We start from the raw sequence: 25,928 nt of genomic DNA, 5'->3' as shown, positions 1-25,928 counted from the left end.
GAAGAATGACCGCTGGTGCAGGTTGCCTGCCTGGGGGAGGAGGTGTAACACCTTCACCTAGTTTTTGTGTTCTGGTTCCTGAGAGCAAAAGTCTGTCACCCCAGGAGTCCAGAATCATGTCTGGTGGTGGCAGGCTGGTCAAGACCAGTCAGCAACCATGCCAGGGCCCTAAGGCTTTGCAATGGGCACCTCTAAGGTGCCCTCTGGGTATATTTTATAATAAATCCAACACTGGTATCAGTGTGAGTTGTTTAATAACAAACAACCCAGAGGTTGAGAGAGGCATCATGTAGCTGGGAAACTCATAATGACCATTGTCCAGCACATGCATTTGCTGTGGCTTCGCGGTACACTTACTATGTCTGAGAATTTGCAAAGACACTGTAGGGGCATATTTGCTCATGCACCGTATTGCCTCACATTCATAATAGTGCACCCTGCCTTAGGGCTGTAAAGCCTGCCAGATGGGTAACTTACCTATATTGCATGCAGTGTTAGTGGACATAGCACTCTTGGTGAGTGCCGTGTTGAGTTTGCAACTTTGGATACACCTTGTAGTTCACTTGCAATGGCAGTCTGCATGAGGCTGGGGTGGGGTCTCTCAGAGTTGCACAATTGGTGCTGCAGCTCTGAGGGGCCCTGTTCAGTACCCATGCCCTATTTACCAAGGGTACCATTTACTAGGGACTTACATAGGTGGCTGGTGGGCCAAACAGTTTTGGGGAAAGAGATCTGGCCCTGGAGCCAGGTTAACATGGGACAGTGGCACTTACAGTTTGAAACCACATCATGTTCCAGACAAAAAGGTGGGGCGCTACAATGTCAAATGAGGCCCTTGCTCACACTACCCCCAAATGAAAGGAGATGAAACTATCCTTCCCCTGGGTAGTCTTCGTCCTCTAAGTGAAAGATCCTGAAAAGGCCATCTGCATTGGCATGAGCAGTCCCAGGTCTGTGTTCCACTTTAAAGTCCATTCACTGTAGAAAGATGGACTACCAAAGCAGTTTGGGGTGTTCACCTTTTATTTGTTGAAGCCACCCGAGAGGCCTGTGGTCCATCTGAACTATGAAGTGAGAGCCAAATAAGTAAGGCCCAGACCACAGCAAAGGCTTTTCTCTCTATGGCATTCCATTTTTGTTTCCTGGGAAGTAGTCTTTCGTTTATAGAAGCAACAGGCTGGTCATGTCCATTATCATTTGTCTGGGCCAGGACTGCTCCTATCCCAATGTAATCTGGAGCTTTCAAGACTGGGGTAGAGCACATTGTATCCTTCAGAGTGTTGAAAGCCTTTTGACAACTCACTATCCTGTTAACCCTTTTGGGCATTTTCTTAGAGGTATTTTCCGTAAGGGGGGGCGACTATGGTGCCATAATCCTTCACAAACCTCCTATAGTACCCAGTCAAGCCAATGAATGCCCTGACTTGGGTCTGGGTGGTAGGAGCTTCTCAAGCCAGAATTGTCTGCATCTTGGGCTGTAGTGCCTGTACTTGGCCTCCACCTACCAGGTGGCCCAAGTAGACAACTTTCACTGCCCTATCTGGCACTTACTGGCCTTGATAGTGAGGCCTTCCTTTTACAGTTTCCCAAGGACCTATCCCAGGTGGATTAGGTGATCCTGCAAGGTGGAGCTGTAGACAGCAATATCATATAGATAAGCTGCACTAAAGGACTCCAACCCTGCTAGGACTTGGTTTACCAACCTCTGGAAGGATGCGGGCATTCTTTAATCCAAAGGGCATTACAGTGAACTGATAGTTGAGAATACTGATCTTTGCTCCTGTGATCAGGCCAGTCTGCCAATGCCCAGATGTAAGATCAAAAGTACTCAGATATTTGGCTGCCCCTAATCTGTCTATAAGATCCTCAGCTCTTGGAAGTGGGTGTGCATCCGTTTTTGTTACAGCATTGAGGTCCCTATAGTCCACACAGATTCTCATTTATTTTTCCTCTCCATTGGGCTGTGGTTTGGGGATTAAAACTACTGGGCTGGCCCAAGAGCTCTCATAGGGTTCAGTGGCACCCAAATCCAGAATCTTGTTCACTTCAACTTGGATGCTTACTCTGACATGGTATGACTGCCAATAGATGTTGTTTTTGACAGGCAATCTGTCTCCAGTGTCAACATCATGGGTACACCTGTTAGTCCTATCAGGGGTCAGAGAAAATACTGTAGTTCAGTATACTGGTTAAGGACTTGCCTGAAATCAGTCTGCTGTTGTCCTGTGAGGGTGTCTGACAAGCATCCACAGAACCATCTTGTGGGTTTCTGTAGAGGAGATCAGGGAGAGGTTCACTCTCTTTGTCCTGTCCCTCATCTGTAACCATGAGCATTTTCACATCAGCTCAGTCAAAATATGGCTTCAGGCGGTTGACATGTATAATCCTTTTGGTATTTTTGCAAATACCAAGGTCAACCAGGTGGGCCCTTTTCTTTCAAGTATGAGGTTGGACCCATACCCCTTATCTTGGAGAGCCCAAGGAGTCACAGGCTCCAACACCCAAACTTTCCATCATGGTCGGAATTCCACCATAGCAGCTTTTGGTCATACCAGTGCTTATTGAGCTCCTGGCTGGCCAGGAGGTTTCTGCTGACTTTTTTCATATACTCAGCCACCCTGGAATGAAGACCAAGTACATAATACACATTGTCTCGTTTGGGCTCTATGAGAGGCCTCTCCCAGCTTTCCCTCACAAAACTCAATGGACCCTAACAGGATGCCCAAACAAAAGATCAGAGGGGGGAAAACCCTACTCTCTTTTGTGTCCCTTCCCTGTAGGCAAAAGGCAGGCATGGAAATAACACATCCTATCTCCTTCTGAGTTTTCCAGGGAGTCCTCCAATCATGCCTTTCAATGTCTGGTTAAATCTTTCAACCAGCCCATTGGTCTGTGGATCATATGGGGTAGCGAACTTAGAAGTCACTCTGTATTCCTGCCACATGTGTTTCAAGTATGCAGACATGAAGTTTGAACCCCTGTCTGATACTATGTCTTTAGGAAAGCCAACCCTATTATAAATACCAAGGAGAGCCTTGGCCACTGCAGGGGCAGTGATGATCCTAAGAGGAATGGCCTCAGGGCATCTAGTGGCATGATCCACTACCGCTAGGATATATCTGTTTCCTGAAGCTGTTTGAGGGTCAAGGGGGCCAACAATGTCAACCCCTACCCCTTCGAAGGGTACCCTAACCACAGGTAGGGAGATTAAGGGGACCTTCAGGTGGCCTTCTGCCTTACCACTGGCTTGACAGAGAACACAGGACTGACAAAAGTCCTTCACCTTCTAGGACATCCCAGGCCAGTAAAAGTGATTAACTAGACTGCTTTAGGTTTGGTTTTGCCCCAGATGCCCAGCCAGGGGAATGCCATGGGCTAAAGAGAAGGGGACGTCTCTGTACTGTTGAAGTACTACCACCCTCCTAGTTGCACCAGGCTTCAGGTCTATGGCCTCAGTATAGAGACACCCATCTTCCCAGAAGACCCTGTGGGTACCAGACATTACCCTGTTCTTCCTGTGCATCTTGCTGCCTCAGGCTTTCAAAAGTGACATAGGTTTTTTGTCCCTGACACAGATCCTCCCTAGGGGGTCTCCCTGGTCCCAAGAGCTCTGGGTGATAAGTTGCAAGCTCTGCAGGCTCAGTCTCCTCTGGGGCTAGCAAGCCATCTTTCTGGGAAGAGGGGGTCTGACTTGGAATCTTTGTAGAAGCTGGTCCCCCAGCCTTCTTGTCTTTTCTCTTGGAGGGTTGGTCCATTCTTCCAGGATCCAACACCTCTTGTTCACTCTGGAGTTTGCTCTATGCCCATGTTTTAACACACCCCCAGTCTGGAATCCCAAGCATGGCTACATGGGCCCTCAGCTCTACTTCAGTTCTGGGAGAATTCTCAAAATCATTGCAAAGCAGACAGTCTACAGGGATGGATGGGGACACAGCCAACTCTTTCAGTCCAACTACTCCCCCAAGTCAAAAGATACCATGGCCATGGGGTGGATTTTTGTGACATTGTCAGCACTGGTGACAGAATACGTTTTTCCTATCAGGTACTGATCTGAGCGGACCAGGTGCTGAATCACCATAGTAACACTGGCCCCTGTGTCCCTCAAGGCTTCTACCTTAGTCACATTAATAAAAGGGTGCTGCTTGTATTTTTTCATGTTAATAGACAAGGCAGCACAAGATAAGTCTACCATTCCCTCTGTGACTAATATTGCCTCTGTGGGTCCACTGACATGGTCAGGCCACAGCTGTGATCCCATCTGGAGATTTGCAACTGCATTTACTGTAGGTGGACTAGAGGCATTCTTTTGGTTTTTATAGCTAGGGTCTCCAGTTTGGTGTCCTTTGTGTTTGCAGTCATGGCACTGAGCCTTGTTGGGATCAAAGTGTTTAACCTTATATCCACCCTTGGACTGTGAGGATTCTCGTGACCTACCCTCCTGAACAGAGTTTTGGGGACCTGATAAAGACTCTTTTGGTTTTTGTTTTGGTTCCCAAGCTTCCCTTGGGCGAGGAAGTGTTGGCCTCTTTCTTTTGGGTTGCCCCACCAGTGGTAGTTTTGGTAATCCCTGTCTTGACCCAGCGGTCTGCCTTCTTTCCCAACTCTAGAAGAGAAAGTGGACCTAGGTCTACCAGGAACTGATGTAGTTTCTCATTCTAACAGTTACTTAAAAGATGCTCTTTCACAATTAAATTGCATAGCCCATCAAAATGTTGTACCTTGTTACCTTCTAACCAGCCACCCACAAATTCTACCCAGGACTGACTCTGCGTTTTTTCAGTCTCCCTGAAGTTTATTTTGTGGTTCTGTATTTTTCAGTCATAAGTCCAAAGCCCTCAATCAGGGTTGCCTTCATGAGGTCATAGGACTTAGCATCTGCCTCATTCAATGTCAGGAGCCTATCCCTGCATTTACTTGAGAACAGTTCCCACAATAGAGAGCCCCAGTGTTTCTGTGATAGGGTTTCTCCAGGAAGGTCATCAAGGATTCTCCTTTTCCCTAAGAAATAGCCCAAACTAGGGAGGGCGATCAAAACATCTTTTATTTGAATATCTCAACAGTGTTCTGCTCAGTCAATATAGTCTGAGGTATATATCTATAAGACTAGTCGTTCTCTTCGCCTTGGTCTGACAGTTTCTTTTATTCCTTTGTCTCCTTAGGTCATCCGGTTTCTTTGTTATCCAGCCCTCAGGTAGCTAGCGAGAGAAGGGGAGGACAAAAGAACAAGGCATTGCAGGTAAGTGTTTTTCTTGTTGTTGATTGCATGCACTTAGGGAGTGGGGTAGTGAGGGGATTCCTTTTGTGGGTTAGGGATAAAGCATTTACCCAAGTGAGTGCTACACAAGTGGAAAAATAGAACAAACAAATAATGAGGTGGTAAAAACCGTGGTTTGATTGGGGTGGTGTTTTTAGTGTCTCTTCTCCTTTCTTATGTATAATGTTGTTTCTTCTTTTTCTTTCTTTAATTATCGTACCCATGCTTAGTACTTATGAAGTTGAGTGCCCAGGGTTTCTCTTAGTTTTCTCCTTGATAGTGAGTTTCTTTGGGTCTGGTTTAATCATGAGTGCCCAGGGTTATTGCTTCCCCGCCTTCCACGCACTTCTCCGTGGCTCCTCGGCTCTTCTGCACTTTTACGGAACTGGGTTGGGGATGTTCCGTCACGCCTCCATCCACGCCAGTTTTCCCTCTTCGTTCGCCTCCTTTATCCGCTCTGACTTTCCACTTTTCCTGTGTTCCTCGTCCGCTCCGGCTGTTCTTCCTCCTTCACCCGCTCTCCCTGGCAATGGATCTTTATGGATGACGCATGCACGGAGGAGCAGTGTTCTCGTCGGAGTCTCCCTGGGAGACCCAAACATCGGGCCAGGATTCTCTCGTTCCTGTGTCCTGCCACAGTTTCCTACCTACTTACCGGGCAAACCAGGCTGTCTCATAGGCAGAAAACTATTTGATTATATCATCACCTTCTGTGAAGAGGGGGGAACTCCTTTTTAGCTTAAAAGACTTCTCTTTCTCCCTAGTTACCTCTAGGCTGCCACCAGAGATGGGTCTTAGGTCCAAATCTCTTCTTTTAACTTCTTTCTCCAAACGTTGTGCTTCTAAAGCCAATCTTTTGGTCAATATTTCTAAAGTCAAGTCCTCCTATGAGGGGGCTCCTACTTCTGAGACAGAGGATCCTACCTCTTCTTCATCAGCTTCATTGGAGTTTTATTGATGTTTCCGTTCTGAGGTTTTACCCTTAGTGTTCGGTCTCATACTCTGCCACAAGCCTCCTAAGCCTCTCTGTGGTAGCATAAGCACAAGTGTGAATTTGGTAACCTTTACAGGGAGCCCTTAGCTGGGTGTACTTCATTCCCCTCCAAAGGGTCAGGTCAACCTCCTGAGCCTGGTTCTCTGCATCAAACATTTTGGTTCTTACTAAAGTTGGGACCTGTTTAACTTTTGAAAAACGTTTGGAAACTTTTGACAACTTTTTCTAAGGCCTAACTATAGTAAAGACTTTTAAATTCTAACCACTGTTCCAGGGACCTACCCAGGGCCCTAGCAATTAATTAAAACATTTTGAAAAGTGGTCCAAAAAAATAGAATTAGCCTCAAGACAATTTTTTGAGTTATTTGTGTGATCACTTAGGGCCAGATATAGCAATGTTGCAAATTGCGAGTTGCAATTTGTGAGTCCGAGCGACTCGCAAATTGCAACTCGCAATTTGCAATGCAGAACGGTGTCTCAGACACCGTCTGCGAGTCGCTATGGGGTCGCAAAGACCCACCTCATTAATATTAATGAGGTGGGTCGCAAATTGCGGCCCCATAGCGACTATGGGCACTCGCTAACATGGAGGCCTGCTGTAGTCAGCAGACCTCCATGTTCATGACTGCTTATCAATAAAGCAGTTTTTTTTTTTTTTTAAGTGTAGCCCGTTTTCCTTAAAGGAAAACGAGGTGCACTTAAAACAAAATCCAAAACCTTTAGTTTCGGAATTTTTTCAGGGCAGGTAGTGGTCCCTTGGACCACTGCCTGCCCTGAAAAAATATTTTGTGGTCCATTCACAAAGGGGAAGGGGTCCCATGGGGACCCCTTCCAATTTGCGAGTGGGTTACCATCCACTTCAAGTGGATGGTAACTGCGACTCCATTTGCGACCGCATACGCGGTCGCAAATGGAATTGCATTCCACTGCGAATCGCAAATAGGAAGGGAACACCCCTTCCTATTTGCGATTCGGAAATGCATTTTGCGAGTCGGTCCCGATTTCTGCATAGGAAACTCAGGTTTGCGACTCGCAAACAGCAATTTTTGCCGTTTGCGAGTCGCAAACAGTTTCCTACATCTGGCCCTTAGTGACAAAGTGCTATCAGCAAATGCAAAGTCTTGTATCCCACCGCCTGATCCTTCAATTGTAGGAAGTTCACTCTCTATATAGTGTACAAAAATGATGTGCACCGTGCAGAGTGTCCAACCAACCCACCTTTGGTATCCAGAGGTCAAAAGCAGATCACCCAATGCTCTGTTTTGGTGGTAGTGTAGGCAAGCAGTTAGACTAATCCATGAGATATGCTAAGCATTTGCTGACCTCACAGTACCAATTAGTGTCGACACACACTCAGAAGAGTAAGTCGAGACCAATTTACAAATATAATTCAGATTTTTCTAACAATTTTAGGCCAAGATCATCAATATACGGTAAGTACTTTTTAGTTATGATTTTCCAAAGTTTGGAAAATGTTCTGTTTTTGTGCATAATTACTCACCATAAGACTCAAAGGGAAAAACTTTAAAAATGCATACAAAATCATGCAATGCTCTCACAAATGTCACCTTCTTTTTTTAGGTCAAGGTTGTCGAAGTGTTCAATGGGCCAGCATCGGGTGATTCCCGGTTCAAGCGGGAGCGACGGCTGAAGTTCTTGCAGCTGGCGCCCAAATGAGAAGGGAACCACTTGGAGACATACTGCAAAGTTGGACTTAAAGGTAACTCCAGTGGGTCCCCTTGGAGGGTGGAGGTCAAAAGGTAATAGGGACCCCTAGAGCACAGCTGGGTGATTGATGCAGGGACCAGGGAGGCCGGGTGCAGTGCAGATAGGTCAGCCAGGAGCCATGCGTCTTGGAGTACTTAGAGTCAGGAGCAAGAGACTTTGAGGATGGATTGCAGGTCAGCAGGGCCACTCTGAAAGTTGATTCTTGGGTAGCCTGAAGTCCCTCGACTGGTGCTTGCTTCTGGGCTTTTGGGAGTCCAGAGTGGACTTTGCTTCAGTGTGTCCGTGGTTGAGTGCCCAGCACCACACGTAGTTGTATACCACAGCCCTGGAGAGTTGCAGTGCTATCAAAGTTGGCATGGTGGCAGGTCTTGCTCGTAAGGGCTATTTTACAGAATTTGCCTATGCTGCTGGGTCTGGGTCATTGGTCAGCAGCTGGTCACTTGACCAGACTTCATGGGTTCCTTGCCTGCAGGGTACAGGGAGTGATACCTTCACTTAAAGGGAGGTTCCTGGTAATTTTCAGAAGGCTAGAGGTGCTCTGGGGTTTTGTAGAGTCCTTCAGGTGTCCAGATGACACCTAAGCAGTGATTGTCAAGTCCTTGAAGGAGCAGGCAGGGTTTGGAGCCTTTTTCTTTGTGCAGCAGGACTTCAGTTCTTGTGCCTCAGGCCTTCTTGGTTCCTGGTCTTCTTGTGCCCATTGAATCTAATCTCTTGCTCTAGGGGTGCCCTCTAAATACTGCATTTAGTAGGGGCTAGGGGGGAGTACCTGGTAGTGAGCAATGGGCCATCTACCATAGGGTAGCTTACCCAATTACCCAGAAAGTGACCACTTCCTGTGGGAAGGGGCACATCCCTAACCTTTATTGGCTATTTTCCTACCATCAAAGATGGAAGAAAATGAAATGGAGTGGTCACCTCACCTGCCATACCTGAGGGGTGGGGCAGGCTGGGCAAAACCATTTGCGGCCATTTGCTATTAGCAGCTGAGGTGGAGGTCTGACTTTAAAGCCGACCGCTGGTGAAGGATGCCTGCCTAGGGGAGTAGGTGTAACACCTCTACCCAGAAAAGGTTTTGTGTTGTAGTTTCCGAGAACAAACAGCTCTCAACGCAGGAGTCCAGAAAGTTGTCTGGTGGTGGCAGGTTTGTTAGGACCAGTCAGCAACCATGCCAGGGCTCCTAGGTTTTGCAGGGGGCACCCCCAATGTGCCCTTTGGGTACATTTTATAATAAATCCAACAAAGTTATCAGTATGGATTTATTATTCTGAGTTGTTTGATACCAAACAGCCCAGAGAAGCCATCATATAGGTGGGGAACTGGTAATGACCAGTGTCCAACACTTCACTCGCTATGGCTTCCCTAGTACACTTACTATGTCTGAAAATGTGCAAAGACACTGTTGATACTTATTTGCTCATGCACACATATGCCCTCACATGCTTAATAATGTACTCTGCACTAGAGCATAAGGCCTGCCAGAGGGGTGACTTACCTATATTGCATGTAGTGTTAGTGGACATGGCATTCGGTGAATTCCATGTTGGGTTTGCAACTTTGGATACAACTTGTCATGCACTGCATGAGGCTGGTGTGGGGCCTCTCAGAGTGGCACAATTGCTGTTGCAGCTCTGTGGGGCCGTCTTCAGTACCCATGCCCTAGGTCCCGGGGGTACCATTTACTAAGGGTGGCTGAAGTGCCAAACATTGTACAGTTTGGGGGAAAGAGATTTGGCCCTGGGAACCTGTTTAGCAGGGGAAAAGAGCACTTACAGTTTGAAACCACATCATGTTCCCAGCAAAATGTGGGGTACCATGTCAAAAGAGGCTCTTTCTCACAGTCACTTGCTCTAATAAAACTATTTACCTGCATTCCTATGTTACAGGATGATTGTTGATTGAAAGACTAGTGTGCATGTAAGACTTCTTTTCCCAACCCTCATTAAATGTGAAGTCCACCAGAAATGGACGATCCACATTTTGTTTTCTTTCACCTCAAGCAATTAAAGTCAAGAATATCATTCAAGGTGTAAGACTCCCTGTATTGTTAGCCTACCTACGACTGTAGGACCATCAGAAGCGTGATGGATACTTAGAGGCTAGAGCAAAAGTCTTTGGCAACCGTGATCAGGAGCTATGCATCTAGCATAGTACGGAAGAGAAAGAAATATGCCTGTAGAAAGAACAGTGCTGTCTCCCGCACAGTTGTGTGAAAATAATCATTCTCCTCCTGTATCAGCACGTTTTATATCCTGCTAATCCTTGTTAATTTAATATATTACCACTCTCAGGACTAATAAATTAATTTTGTCAAACCCAAGGCCAGTTCCAGATGGACTGTTTCGGGACTTGAAAAAACAAAGTTAAATAAATAGTGAGGTATGTAGTCCTTGCATAGTATGGCCCAGTCTTACAAAATGGAGGATCTCCTTGGAAGGTTACACTTAAAATGACCCCTGGCTTATTTTTGTGATAGTGGAATGACTCCCTGTCATCAGTAGGCACTTTAAAATATCTTAGTAATATAGCAGGACATGCTTTCACATCCATAAAATAAATTGTTTTGCAATCATAACTCAGGGCCTGATTTAACTCTGGGCGGACAAGTTACTCCGTCACAATAGTGACAGATATGCCGTCCACCGAAATCTAAATCCCATTATCTTCTATCTAACTTGAGGGGCCCCCTGCGAAGTACATGGAGGGGCCCCCTTCCTGACTCAATCTGGAACTTTGAGGCTACAAGTCTGAGCTGAGGGGCCACCTGGAGCTCAGAATCCCCCACACCGCAGGGGCTGAGAGGGCCTTTGTTACACCACTGAGTAACTAATCTGCCCAGATCTAACTCAGGCCCTCAGTAACTGTGAAATTCACCGGATGGCCAGAAATGGAGTTACATTTCACTTCAGATACATGCTAAGAATCTCTACATCGTTTCTATGGAAAGAGATTATTTTTTAAGTTTGATCTATCCTTTTCTTAGAATTATCCTTAATAGTTTTTTATCACATATAATTTAATAACACATTTTTCAGATTTTGTGGACTCTTGAGCTGCATACCTATCCACACCTGTGATGACGCAGAAACGAAGGTTTTACATTTATTAGCGCATAAACGTAGTACCGCAATAATCAAGTGTGACTTTAACCGAACTAATAAAGATTGTACGGGGACAAATGTGCCCTCAGAGTAGTTCGCCAACATTTATAAGCGTGCTTTATATAACGTGATGTATTAGAATTGTACTAATCTGACATAACCGTAAACGTGTGCCATGATTTGCTTGTTTGAAATGTTTTAACTTAGCATAACTTTAGTGGAGGCTTCGGCCTAGTTGCCTTGTCTCACGGTTTAGATGCTCGTGTTTTTCTAATGTGCTAATAAAACGTGTATTCTTGCTTGAAGCTGTACTTTTCCAGTGAGATCGGTTCACATGCTTATCTTTAAGGTTTCGTGCCAGCCTGGCATCTTCTTCTTTGCTCCAAGGTCAATCTGCAGGTGCAGACAATGGAAGCTCTGAAAGTGAGTTAATTGGTAAAATATGTTGCAACTTACGTTCCCGACTCCAAGGATAATGTAGGCCTAGGTAGAAGCTTGTAAATTGTTGTTTTTGATTGGACAATTTGAAGCCAACCTATGAACCCTCCAATGGAAGACCCTACTGGATTTGAACTGTTGTTTATTTAAACCTGGTGCACAAGAAGAAAGCGGCCATTACCCATTGCACCCATTGAGGACATTATTGCCCATTGCAGCCATTATGGCCCATCTTGCCGACCTCGTCATTTTGCCATCTTCTACGATGCCAATTGATGTTCGACGCCATTTTGAATGAGACTTTGATGCTTTCTCTAATCGAGAGAAAGAGACTTTAAGTAATTCTCGCCCTAGAGACTTTAACTTCGATTTGCCCCTTTGCATAAAGTAGTAGTTTTGTCCTTTTATCTTGCCGCTGTGAGGCAATTGCCCCGTCCACCCTGCCCCCTTTGCCCCCGTCCCATGCTGATCGAAACCGGTACCTGTGAGACGAAGACTTCCTTGAATGCTGATTGAATTTGGTAAATATGAAAGGAAAATGTACAATTGCATTGTGTTTCTTTTTAGGTAACCAACTGCTGATTTTTGATAAGAGCCCTAGTTAGGAGTTTTCCAAATCAATGTTGCTAAATTGTTTTTTTGCATGATATCCCACATGCAGATGCTAATTTGAGGTTAGATGAGGATTCATGTGTTGCACGATGCAATTTGAGACCTTGTTATGCTGACTAATGTATGCAATTAGCCCATTACAGATTATAGTTTTAGTGGTTTGCGTTGCTATCATCGAATGCATTGTTATTCAAATGCTGCATAGATTGCATCTTTTTCGCCGTTATGGACAGCTATTAATGTTCATTTACATATATCATTTGGTGTTGAGACACATTTATATCGTGCTAGCTTTGTTAATATAGGGAAATAAATTCATTAACTTTGAATAAACTGGTGTGGTTATTCATGGCCGGAAGGTCATGGTTCGCCGAAATGTTTTCTGGATTAATTGTGAAGTGTTATGTTGATCAGGGCATTGCTTATGTTCGTTATTGATTATTGATTTGATTAAATTGACTAATCTCGGGTGAAGAGAGCCCCACTTGGTCAAAAGATTCATCGACCCAAGAGCGTCCAAATACAGGTAATTTATTAGGACGGAACGCTCTATCAGTAGATGGTAGCAGAGGACGGTTTCGCCCTTTGGGACCCCACTCGAGAGGTAACGGTTTCGCCCTTTGGGACCCCACTCGAGAGGTATATGGTGTTGAATTGACGGTTACGCCCTTTGGGACCCCACTCGAGAGGTATATGGTGTTGAATTAGATTTTTCTTGGGTAAAACAGATTGAGAGAATGATGATGCCCTAAGTCCCCCGCGACTTTCCCGGGATCTCGGAGCTTGCGAATGGAGAGAATGGAGGTGTGAAATCGGCATTGGCGGTACTAGTGACGGTATGAGTGAAGTCAGGATTTTGCGCTTGCACAGCTTATTGCCGCAGATTGTTTGAAAAGGTTGCGTGGATTTTAGAGAATAGCGGAGGTGCGACTCCGAGTGTGAGAGTAGGTAAGTCGTCGAACTTCATGTGCATGTGGCGCTTTGTGCAGAAAAAGGTCCACGTGGTTGTTGTTGTTGAGACGGGCCCTGCGAGGTCAAGAGACTCCGGAGTATGTTGAAAAGTGTATGAGACACTTGTTTTATGTTGTGGTCTGGTCGGTTTAATAGGTTGACCGGGCGTGGTCAACGAGTCGGTACGTGTGTTAAGGGAGTGAAAGAAAACTTCGACTTCGGGCTTTGACAAATTCTAAGTGCACTAGAATAGATCACTGACAAGTTGAGAGCAGAATCTGCGGGTCAGATTTTGCTTGCGAAAGTGGGGACCGAGAAAGATGGAATAACTGCCGAGGCTAGTGAAAAATCCCTAAGGTCCTGAAGCGATTGTGTTACCCTTCCTGTAGTAAACCGACAGATCTGTTTTATTATTATTTGGTTGCTCGCGATACATGCCAGAAGTTGTTACGAGAGGAGCTGAGTGAAGGAGGACTAGCCGCGAGGCTTTGTCAGCCGCAGAGTGTGTGAGTGTGACGTCACTAGGAGCCGCGCTGGGATAGGTTGGTTGCAGAGAAGGGTCGCGCACGGATTGGACGCAGTCCGTGGGGCTCGATTGGAAGGGGAAAGGCAAGCGAAGAGTATTCCGGGAATTAAAGTCACTTATTGATTACAAACTTTGTGAAATAAAAGACGAGAAAATGAAATTTTTTAAAGCATTAAAGAGTGCGATGAAGGGGGAGTCTTACATTAAAGCGAGCGTAGGAGAGGAGACGCCACCCGAAGGTACACCAGCTTACATTGTAATGGAGGAAAGGGGGGTAGCTCCGTGCCTTTGGCTAAAGCAATGGCACAAGCTGACAGAGAGACATGGGAGCGTAGCGTTCCCAATCCATGGGACATTCAATATAAGGATCCTAGAGAATTTGAGATTCGCGATGTACGACATGAAGGTACCTCCAAGGCCAGCACAGTTTGAGGCTCTAGCGATTTGGGAACTAATGGCTAGACAGCAACAGCAAAAGAAGTTCAAGACCAGGATAAGAAGGGTAGAAAAGACACTAGCGGACGCTAGGTGGGATAATGCACAGAAGGTGTGGAGGTCAGATATATTGCAGGGGATAAAATTGTTTCCCGCAATTGCTAAGGAAGAAGAGGCGACAGGCAAGAAAGCTACCTGTAAGACAAACAGGAGGTGTTCCAAAGATAGAGAGGACGAGGAAAAGTTAAGGAGAGAAGACGAGTCAGAGGATGAGGAGTTCATCATGCAATTGCTGAACGACCGTCCACCACCTTATGTAGAGAGTGAACAAGGTCTAAGTACCAGTTCTGCCCCTCCGGCACCGGTACAGAATAATGAAACTCCGAATTCAGAAACGCCATCGGGATCTAAGGACCCGAGTTTACTGTTCACCCCGCAGATACCGCAGGTTAGGAGAATATATCCAGATGTGCCTATATTGAAAACAGCAGAAAATTATCAGCTGCAGGTCCCAAGGTACTACAGCAGTGACAACAGTACGGGAATGATTCTAAATCCAACCGTAATGGGAGTACAGAATGGTCGCAACCCAACATTGGCACAAGCTGAATCAACCCAGTTTTTAATGCCTCAAAAGCAGATGCAGGGGGGAACCGCACATGCTCAGATGACGGGGAGTCAGACGGGCATGCCGGCAATGATGACCCATAGTGTGGGAATGAACATGCCTCAGAACCTGGGGAATGGACAGAACCCAGATGCGATATCCCTACCCATTACTGTAGGTCCACCGGTACCTTTGTACATTCAGCCTAACTCAGGTATGAGTGGTCAAGGATCAGTGGTGCAGAATGGGACGGAAAGGAGGTACATAGAAAACACTCCAGAGACAACTCCGATAGCGGCTCAGCCAACTGGATCTGGGTCCTTGATGGAGTTTAGTCCCATATGTGCTCAGTCAACAGTGGTGAGGTCGAGTCCCCCACTGATGATACCGCTATCATCGAACACTGAAAAGTTGCCGCAACCATCAATGGCAGTCGATGTGAATGCTACACTGATGGGGTTGAATGCGCAACAGCTGACGCAGTGGTTCAACAGTCTGAATTCCACACAAAGCTCAGCCAGTGGGAAGGGAGAAGACTATCTGAATAGGGTAAGGTTGAACATGGAAGCAGAAGAATTGGTGGAAGGGACTATGGGTTTGAATAGGTTAGAGTCCTACTCGGAAGAAGAGCTGAGGTATCTATGTCCCAGGATTACGAGAGAAGTGAACAAGGTACATAGAAGGTTGCAAGAAATAGCTGACAAAAACGGGGTTGAGATAGACAAGACAAAACACTTGAGCAGGAGCTATAGATTGGATTTCAGGACCACAGACTTTGAACACATGAGGTCAGCAGGCATGAAAACGCACCTTAGAGAATTGCTGCAGAGTGCACAAGTGTGGAGGTGCTTAGACAAATGGGAAAGCAGATGGGCAAAGAAAAAGGAAAAGAGGAAAGACAGTGTCCCAGAGCACAACGAGAAAAGATCACAGAATAGTGATGCAATAACCATGTTACCAATGAGGGAGACAGCAGGGGGAAAATTAATACATGTACCGTGGCACAGAAGCGACATTCAGTCTTTTACGGATGATTTTCCCAAACTGAGAGAGAAACCGATTGAATGGTATCAACAGACTGATAGGTTTGTGAAGCTTGCAAAATGTCTTTGGGAAGACCTGAACACCCTCTTTGAGATTGTGGTTCCGGCAGATTTGTGGGAAGACTGCAAAAGGGCTGTAGGTTGGCCGACAAGTGAACCAGAGAGAGACAGGGATACGGGTGCACCATCACCTATTGTAATGAGCTTGTACTATAAGGTGATTGAGCATTTGAAGACGAAGGTTGCCGCGAAAAATGTGGATTGGCAGAAGATTGATCGAACTGCCCTAGAGGCTAAAGAGTCGATTCATGGTTACTATGAGAGGTTGTTGAAGGCGTTCAAGAACTACAGTGGCACGGAAACAATAGAGGCGAAGGACATGCTTCATTTTGTGTTTAGATTCGTGGAAGGGCTGAGACCAGAGATAAGTCAGATGATAAAGACGCATTTGATTTGTTGGCAGTCGAAACCTATTGATGAGGTGTTGAATTATGCGAAATACTGTAGCGACGAAATTGAAGTGAAACAGAAAAGGTTGAAAGAGAAAGTGATGGTGATTCAACTTAAAGCAGCTCAGACAGGGTTGCAAGGGTTGCAAGGGTTCCCACAGCAGATACCGCAGCCGCAGGGAAATATGGTGTTTCAGCCACAGGCGAGAGGCAGAGGCAGAGGAGGCTTTGGGAGTAATGGTCCGGATTTGAACACTGTTGCGATTCCGAATGGTGTGCAGGCAATGAAAAGGGTGATGCCGTGTCACGTGTGCGGAATCGTCGGGCATTGGAAACGCGAGTGCCCGATGGTGGTGCAGGAAGGTGCAGGTGTTGGTCAGCAAAACAATGATGTCAATGCATTCCAGACAATGAGGGGACCGAAAATGAGAGGTCCAAACCCAAATTTTCAGACCATAAATCAGCTGCAGGGATTACAGCCCATGCAGCCGCAGCAGATGCAGATGCCCCGTATGCAGATGACGCAAATGCAGCCAATGCAACAGCAGTTTCCCATGGTACCTAATCAGCAAATGCAAATACCCTTGGCACCAGTGAGTCAGCAGCAAGTGATGGTTCCTCCACAGGTCTCGGGTCAGGTGATGAGTACAAATGGCACAGTACAACAGTTCCCACTACACAGTGAGAATGGAATAAACAATGTATGGGAGAGTGAAAGTTCAGATGAGGAGGGAAATTGTGTGCTTGCAGCATCCTTGGAAGTTGATGAAAAGGGTCCATATGTGGAGGGAAGAGTTCTGGGTCATCGTGTTTCATTCTTGGTTGACACAGGAGCCACACGTTCAACTGTTAGGAGCATTGAAGTACCAAATTTGCCACTCTCAGGGAGAACAGTTCAAGTAGTGGGAGTAGCAAACAGGCACCTGACGAACCCAATCACAGATCCAGTACAAGTCAGAATTGGTAACTATCAAGGGTCACATAATTTTGTGGTATGTGACTCAAGCCCGATAGCACTGTTAGGGAGAGACCTATTGTGCAAATTGGGATGTTCGATTATGTGTTCGAACGATGGAATTAGAATTCAGACGAGCAGTGATGGGGAAGAAGAGGACAGTGTAGAAGGGGATGAGATGGAAACTGTTGATGAAGAATATCCTCTGATTAACCTTTTTCCGATGATAACTGAAGAAGATATTCCAGCTGAATTACGGGAAACAGTCGGAAAGGAAGTGTGGGATATGACAGGAAAAGAGGTGGGATTGGTGAAAGGAGTGGAACCAGTGAAAGTGACCGTAAAACCCAATGTAACCTTTCCCCAGACCCCACAATACCACATGGCACAAGACACCCTCATGAAAGTCGCCCAACTCATTGACGAGTTTGTAAAACAGGGAGTATTGAAAGAAGTGTTAAGCAGTCCATGTAATTCACCAATCATGGGACTAATAAAGCCGAGTGGAAAGGTCCGAATTGTGCAGGACTTGAGGAAAATAAATGACATCATAATTGAATGCTGCCCTGTAGTACCAAATCCAGCTGTGATAATGTTTCAAGTCCCTTGTGATGCCGAGTGGTTCTCAGTCATCGACTTGTCACAAGCATTCTTTTCGGTGCCTCTTCATGAGGACAGCCAATTTCTCTTTTGTTTCAAATTCTTAGACAGAGTTTACAGTTGGTGTCGAATTCCTCAAGGGTTTTCTGAGTCACCGTCAATTTTCAATCAGATTCTAAAGAAAGACTTGGAAGCGTTAGAATTGCCATTCGAGTCAACCCTAGTACAGTACATCGATGACTTACTGATTGCATCTAAGACAGAAAGTGGCTGCACTGCCGACACCATTGCTCTACTGAACCATTTGGGAAGGAATGGACACAAGGTGTCTCCTTCAAAGTTGCAGTTCTGTCAGAAGAAAGTGAAATACTTGGGTCATCAAATACAGAAAGGGTCACGGAGAATAATGAAGGAAAGAATAACAAGCGTACTTCAAATGAGTCCACCAAAGACGAGGAGGGAGGTGAGGAAGTTTTTGGGGATGGTGAGCTACTGTCGCCAGTGGATTCCCAACTTCTCAACTCTAGCAAAGCCTTTACTGAAACTGACCCAGAAGGATGCCTTGGATGAAATTGAGCTGAAAGGAGATGAGATGGATGCTTTTATTGAATTGAAAGAATGCATGTGCAGGGCTCCAGCTTTAGGTATGCCTGATTACACAAAGCCTTTCACATTGTTTTGTCATGAACGTGATGCATGTTCTTTGTCTGTCTTAACCCAAGCCCATGGTGGCATAAACAGACCAGTAGCGAATTTTTCAGCTACTTTGGATCCGGTCGCAGCAGCACTGCCAGGGTGTTTGCGCGCCGTAGCAGCAGTTGGTATCAGCCTCACTCAGAGTGAAGGAATAGTGATGGGACACCCATTAACAGTCATGGTCCCTCACTCAGTTGAGATACTTTTGACCCGCTCCCGAACGCAACACATGACTGGAGCAAGACTCACAAGGTATGAAACAATAATTCTGGGCTCACCGAATGTGCAGCTGAAAAGGTGCACTACGTTGAATCCAGCAACCTTGCTTCCCGGTGAAAATGCTGAAATTGAGAACGCTGAAGACGTCGAGCACGACTGCCTTCAGGTGACTGAATTTTGCACAAAACCCCGACCTGACATTAAGGATACTAAGCTTGATGAAAATGACCAAATTGTTTTTGTTGATGGGTCATGTTTAAGAGATGCATTGGGAATATTGAAAACAGGATATGCTGTATGTACTGTAACAGGTGTCTTGGAAGCGTCCTGGCTTCAAGGAGTCTATTCCGCACAAGTAGCAGAGCTTGTAGCCCTTACAAGAGCATGCCAACTGTCTACATTGATGAAGGTTACCATTTACACTGACAGTCAGTACGGGTTTGGAATTGTGCACGACTTTGGGCAATTATGGTCACAGAGAGGTTTCCTGACCTCTTCAGGGTCCCCAGTGAAAAACGGGGAGAGAATAAGGGAATTGTTACACGCCATTCAGATGCCAGCCGAAATTGCAGTGGTAAAGTGTAGTGCTCATACAAAAGGACAGGACTATGTTTCCCTGGGAAATGCATATGCGGATCAGGTCGCAAGATTTTGTGCCTTGAACTGTATATTGCTCAGGGATGAATGGAATTTGATAAATGAGCCAGAGCTCGAACCAGCTGAAGCATTTGCCTTGAAGGTCGTGGATACAATGGATGAACTAAAAGCATTACAGAATAGCGTCAGGGAGGATGAAAGAGTTTCCTGGATTAAGTCACAATGTACAAGGAGACCAGATGAGTTATGGGTTTCAAATGAAGGAAAATTTGTCTTACCAAATAGTCTCTTATCGCAGCTAGCGCGGTTCTATCATGGGCAGGCTCACCTAGGGAGAGATGCCATGATAAGATTGTTCAAAACTGATTGGTTTAACCCCAGATTCCGTCAAGTTGCAGAAGCAGTTTGCCATCGTTGTGTCATTTGTCAACAGATGAACCCAGGAAAGGGAACGGTTGTGAACGTGAGCCACATTGGCAGGGCGGGTGGCCCGTTCAGCAGAATGCAGATGAACTTTATTGAGATGCCTGTGCATGGAGGTCTGAAGTATGTGTTGGTGATTGTGTGCATTTTTAGTCACTGGATTGAAGCATACCCCACACGTAGAAATGACAGCCTTACAGTTGCAAAACTATTGTTGAGGGAGTTGATACCACGTTTCGGATTCCCAATCTCTTTAGAATCAGATAGAGGAAGTCACTTCAATAACGAGGTGATAAAGTTACTTTGCGCAGCGCTGAACATTGAGCAAAAACTGCATTGTAGCTATCGCCCTGAAGCCTCAGGACTGGTGGAACAAATGAATGGTACACTGAAATCAAGAATGGCGAAAATATGTGCATCGACAAATTTGAAATGGCCTGACGCATTGCCTTTGGTGTTAATGTCAATGAGAAACACCCCTGACAGAAAGACTGGATTGTCCCCGCACGAAATTCTCATGGGCAGGGCCATGAGACTTCCTGCAGTTCCCGCAAACGCGCTTTTGAATATTACAGATGATATGGTGTTAGACTACTGCAAAGGTCTGGCTGACGTGGTTTGCTCTTTCTCTCACCAGGTGGAAGCAACCACCTTGTCACCGATCCAAGGTCCAGGACACACACTGAAAGCAGGTGACTGGGTCGTGATAAAGAAGCACGTGAGGAAGTCGTGTCTGGAACCCCGTTGGAAAGGCCCTTTCCAAGTGATCCTGACGACCACTACCGCTGTGAAGTGTGCGGGAGTTCCCAACTGGATCCACGCCAGTCATACAAAGAAAGTGTTGTGTCCCACAGATAAGGAAGTTGAAGCGCTGAAACTGCCAGTACCTGATAACAAAGTGCCAAGCGCTGAGACAGAGCAAAACAGAACTAGAAGCGAACAGGCAGAAATAGAGGAGAGAGAAATATTATCTGAGGACGAAACAACCGATTCACTTGGGGAAGACCAAGGAGAAACCTCAGACAGCGACGAAGCAGCTGAAAGTGACAAAGAGCCTGAAGAAAGTAACGGTGACAAAGGGCTCAAAAGAGGTGAAGAAGCAGGAGAGCCTGATCAGAGGACGGCTTTCCCAGAAGCAGACGGTACAGAAAAAGAAAAGGAAAACCTGATTGACTCCCCAGAAGGAGGGGACAAGGCAGAACAGAACGAAACTGTTCAAACTTCTTCAGAAGAGATCGCAGGTCCATCAAGTGGACACAGTGCAAAGAGAAGACCAAGTATATCACCAGTAAAAGTAAGGACTAGAGAAACGTTGAACGACGGTGAAGGGCCAAGAGTGAAAGAGAAAAGAAAGGAAGTGTCTGTCGTGATACCAACATCAAGTGAAGAAAAAGACTTGGCCAAAGAGGAAAGTACCAGTGAGGCAGAATCAAAGAGAGATGCAAAATTGAAAAGGAAAAGGATACCAAACAGGAGATATTCCGGTCCAGAATGGGCATATGTAGTCAATGACGATTGGACCGACGAATTTGTATCTCTTAGCCTCGAGAACGAAGAAGAAGAGATACCAATAGAAAAGAAAAGTTTTATGGACACTATTGACTGAAAAACTGATAAATGACATTGCTTGCTATAATCTAACGTGATACAACCAGCTGAGACATTGCTAAACCGGATGAGACATTTGCTAACTTGATAAGACTTTGATAACCTGATTGACTCTTAAACCCGATTTGAGACAACGTTGCTAACTGATAAAAGACTGAGTTATTGCCGAATTGAGACACATGCTGCTAACCGATAAGTGACTGGGCTCCTGAAGAAAACTGTGTGAACATTGCGCTCGTTCAGCTTTGTAACTAATTGCTAAATCGTTTCTTTATAAGTGCTTCTAGCTCTCTGATTCTATACAGATCATGACTAAGTACGCTACACAAAACAGTAGAGTGAAATATTGTAAATATGCGTGTATAGGCTTGATAACTGCATGTGTACTAATAATAATGACAATAGTGCTTGCAACGCGTGGTAAGGGTGAGAATGAGAAAATTGATGCTTCTACTTCTGCTCCTGTTACTGTCACCGAACTAACCGCATTGAAAAGACTAGAATTAGATGAGAGACACTTGCATGATAAGAAGGAACTTTCGTATAATGTTTTCTATCGCCTACTAACAGAATATGTTGAGACTATGGATGCGAAAGATTGTTATGTGTGTACACAGATACCGACATCGGTAACGGAAGGGGTGACTTATCACCACATGCCTCTTACATATGGGATTACATGTAGTTTAGTAACTTCTAGATTTTATGGTCAAACTAACATACAGTATTTTTACTCAAATTATGATGTTACCTTTGCATATGTTCCTATAATAACGCAACTAAGCCAGATTGCTAAAGATTGGGATGCTAAAATAATGAGGGAATTTTTCGAGCCAATGCTACCTTTTGAAACAGCTCACGCTCATAGGGAAAACCTTACCTGCTCGCTCTGTGCAGTAGAAATAAGCTTTTTAGATCGCACAGATGATAGAAGGGCACAAATGAATGCGAAATTAGAAAAAGAGCTAAGTAAGAAGACTTCAGTAGATAATTATGCTTTTGCCGCAATAAAAACACAAGGGAAAATAGCTTTAGACGCTTGGCATGTAGGGAAATTTTGTATATATCGTGGTGAATCTTATTATGATAACATTTTCGTGGGAGCGAGTGAATGTAAACATACGTTTATCTTTAAGGCCAAATGGACATTCATGCTGAACGGACTTGACCCTGTCATACCTGGTGTATATTACATTTGTGGGCATAATGCCTATTATCGTCTTCCAAAGGGATGGTGGGGGAGATGTTATTTGGGTATAGTGTTCCCAAAGGTTTATCAACTGGATGACCTATCGGTGATTCCAAAGACGCCTGGATCTCATCGTATCCAGAAAAGAGAGACCGCAGCTGCTGTGGTAGGAGATATATTTGGAGCCATGATTCCTTCATTGGGAGTTGTGTTGAATTCCATCAAAATAAGAAAGTTGTCTACTATAGTGGATAACATGTTGACAAAGTTTTCAGGTGCTATAATCCTGATGGATGCTGAACTTGCAGCAGAAAGAGCTATGACTCTTCAAAACAGGCTTGCCCTAGACATTCTTTTAGCAAAGGATGGCGGCGTTTGCAAAATGCTTGGTGCGCGTCACTGTTGCACGTATATACCAGACAACAGTGTGAAAATTAAAACAATGCTTGCAAATCTAACAAAAGAGAGTGCAGACTTGAAGGAATTGAAAGAACCAGGAGTTTGGGAGAAGGTTGGAAAGGGAGTTGCTTCAGTGGGAAATTGGCTTGGTGGCATTTGGAATGGAATATTACTAAAAATAATACAGGGAATACTAATAGTACTAATTTGCATCTTTGGGATTTGGGGAATAAAGAGGGGAATACTAATGATCATGGCAAGAATTAAAAGAAGGAAGGAAGAGAAAATGATGAAAAGAATGGCAGAAGAATACAAGGCAAGAACAAGGGGAACTAAAAGGCAAAGAGAACTGACAGAATTTTAATGGAATAAAATTTGTGGGAATGGTTTTGTGTGATGACAAATAGTCATCAGAGGAGGGATTGATGACGCAGAAACGAAGGTTTTACATTTATTAGCGCATAAACGTAGTGCCGCAATAATCAAGTGTGACTTTAACCGAACTAATAAAGATTGTACGGGGACAAATGTGCCCTCAGAGTAGTTCGCCAACATTTATAAGCGTGCTTTATATAACGTGATGTATTAGAATTGTACTAATCTGACATAACCGTAAACGTGTGCCATGATTTGCTTGTTTGAAATGTTTTAACTTAGCATAACTTTAGTGGAGGCTTCGGCCTAGTTGCCTTGTCTCACGGTTTAGATGCTCGTGTTTTTCTAATGTGCTAATAAAACGTGTATTCTTGCTTGAAGCTGTACTTTTCCAGTGAGATTGGTTCACATGCTTATCTTTAAGGTTTCGTGCCAGCCTGGCATCTTCTTCTTTGCTCCAAGGTCAATCTGCAGGTGCAGACAATGGAAGCTCTGAAAGTGAGTTAATTGGTAAAATATGTTGCAACTTACGTTCCCGACTCCAAGGATAATGTAGGCCTAGGTAGAAGCTTGTAAATTGTTGTTTTTGATTGGACAATTTGAAGCCAACCTATGAACCCTCCAATGGAAGACCCTACTGGATTTGAACTGTTGTTTATTTAAACCTGGTGCACAAGAAGAAAGCGGCCATTACCCATTGCACCCATTGAGGACATTATTGCCCATTGCAGCCATTATGGCCCATCTTGCCGACCTCGTCATTTTGCCATCTTCTACGATGCCAATTGATGTTCAACGCCATTTTGAATGAGACTTTGATGCTTTCTCTAATCGAGAGAAAGAGACTTTAAGTAATTCTCGCCCTAGAGACTTTAACTTCGATTTGCCCCTTTGCATAAAGTAGTAGTTTTGTCCTTTTATCTTGCCGCTGTGAGGCAATTGCCCCGTCCACCCTGCCCCCTTTGCCCCCGTCCCATGCTGATCGAAACCGGTACCTGTGAGACGAAGACTTCCTTGAATGCTAATTGAATTTGGTAAATATGAAAGGAAAATGTACAATTGCATTGTGTTTCTTTTTAGGTAACCAACTGCTGATTTTTGATAAGAGCCCTAGTTAGGAGTTTTCCAAATCAATGTTGCTAAATTGTTTTTTTGCATGAAATCCCACATGCAGATGCTAATTTGAGGTTAGATGAGGATTCATTTGTTGCACGATGCAATTTGAGACCTTGTTATGCTGACTAATGTATGCAATTAGCCCATTACAGATTATAGTGGTTTGCGTTGCTATCATCGAATGCATTGTTATTCAAATGCTGCATAGATTGCATCTTTTTCGCCGTTATGGACAGCTATTAATGTTCATTTACATATATCATTTGGTGTTGAGACACATTTATATCGTGCTAGCTTTGTTAATATAGGGAAATAAATTCATTAACTTTGAATAAACTGGTGTGGTTATTCATGGCCGGAAGGTCATGGTTCGCCGAAATGTTTTCTGGATTAATTGTGAAGTGTTATGTTGATCAGGGCATTGCTTATGTTCGTTATTGATTATTGATTTGATTAAATTGACTAATCTCGGGTGAAGAGAGCCCCACTTGGTCAAAAGATTCATCGACCCAAGAGCGTCCAAATACAGGTAATTTATTAGGACGGAACGCTCTATCACCTGTCACTTCATTAAGCTCTGACCAACATTTCTATTAATACTTTTACAGCTTTCCTCGGCAGTTCTTGGCACTACTAATTGGAACGATAAAGGAATGTGTAACCTTATTCCAGAGAAGTTCCGAACAAGGATGCCACTGGCAATAGAAGTGACAATGTTTAATAACAAATTTCTGTGTTTTTCTGGTCCTCCTCTAGTTCAGTAAAACTTATATAGTTTATTTCTAAATTAATCTTATGTTCTATGCTGTGCCATTTATTCCTTGTCCAAGTGGAAAATATTCTGACCTTCGAGGACACTTTTCATTGTCTAGAAAAGCTTTTAACAGGAGTGATTAAATATGTGTGTTCAAATAGAAACACAACATCAGGGCCTGAATCAAAGTCAACGTCATGTATTTCAAATATAGTTAGGGCATCAAATCAATTACAATTTGAAATTGTAAACCGAGGTTGATGATACTCGTGCATGATGGATTTAATTCATTCACTCACTGCTTGTCTTTTAGGTATCATACCTGTACATATTCCTAAACAGATATTTCGCAATTACAATGTTATACATGGAAAATGAACAGACGTATGGTCTAAGGGCTCACAGTATCCAGGCTTTAGAGTTCCCTTCGCACCTATCTGCAACCCACATCCAAACTTCAGGTATGTGAGCTTCTGAAACACAGAACATACATATTCTAGAAAAGGGCAAAGTAACATTTTGGAATTTTACAAGTTGCACATGTAATACAACGTGCAGCAATGAATTAGGCCATTCTTTGATATCTTGTCACGAGGTATGGCTGGAGTCAGCTGTTGAGCATCTCGTGCAGACTTTGGACTGTGTAGTTGGTAGATAAATTCTAACTGCTCAAACGTGAACACCTCAAAGCCTTTTTTAACTCACAGCTATCTCAACAGCTGGAGTGTCCAATTCTTTTCTGGTGGTGAGAACTCTGGGATTCTCACATGTGACTGGTAAGTTATGTCTCTTCATTTTCTAGTAACTGCTTTTCTAACTGTGCTCTATGGGTAATGTTCCACGTATCGGTTTTCCATATAAA

This window comes from Pleurodeles waltl, chromosome 3_1 (assembly GCF_031143425.1).
Source record: "Pleurodeles waltl isolate 20211129_DDA chromosome 3_1, aPleWal1.hap1.20221129, whole genome shotgun sequence".
Lineage (NCBI taxonomy): Eukaryota > Metazoa > Chordata > Amphibia > Caudata > Salamandridae > Pleurodeles > Pleurodeles waltl.
This window is presented reverse-complemented; position numbering follows the sequence as displayed.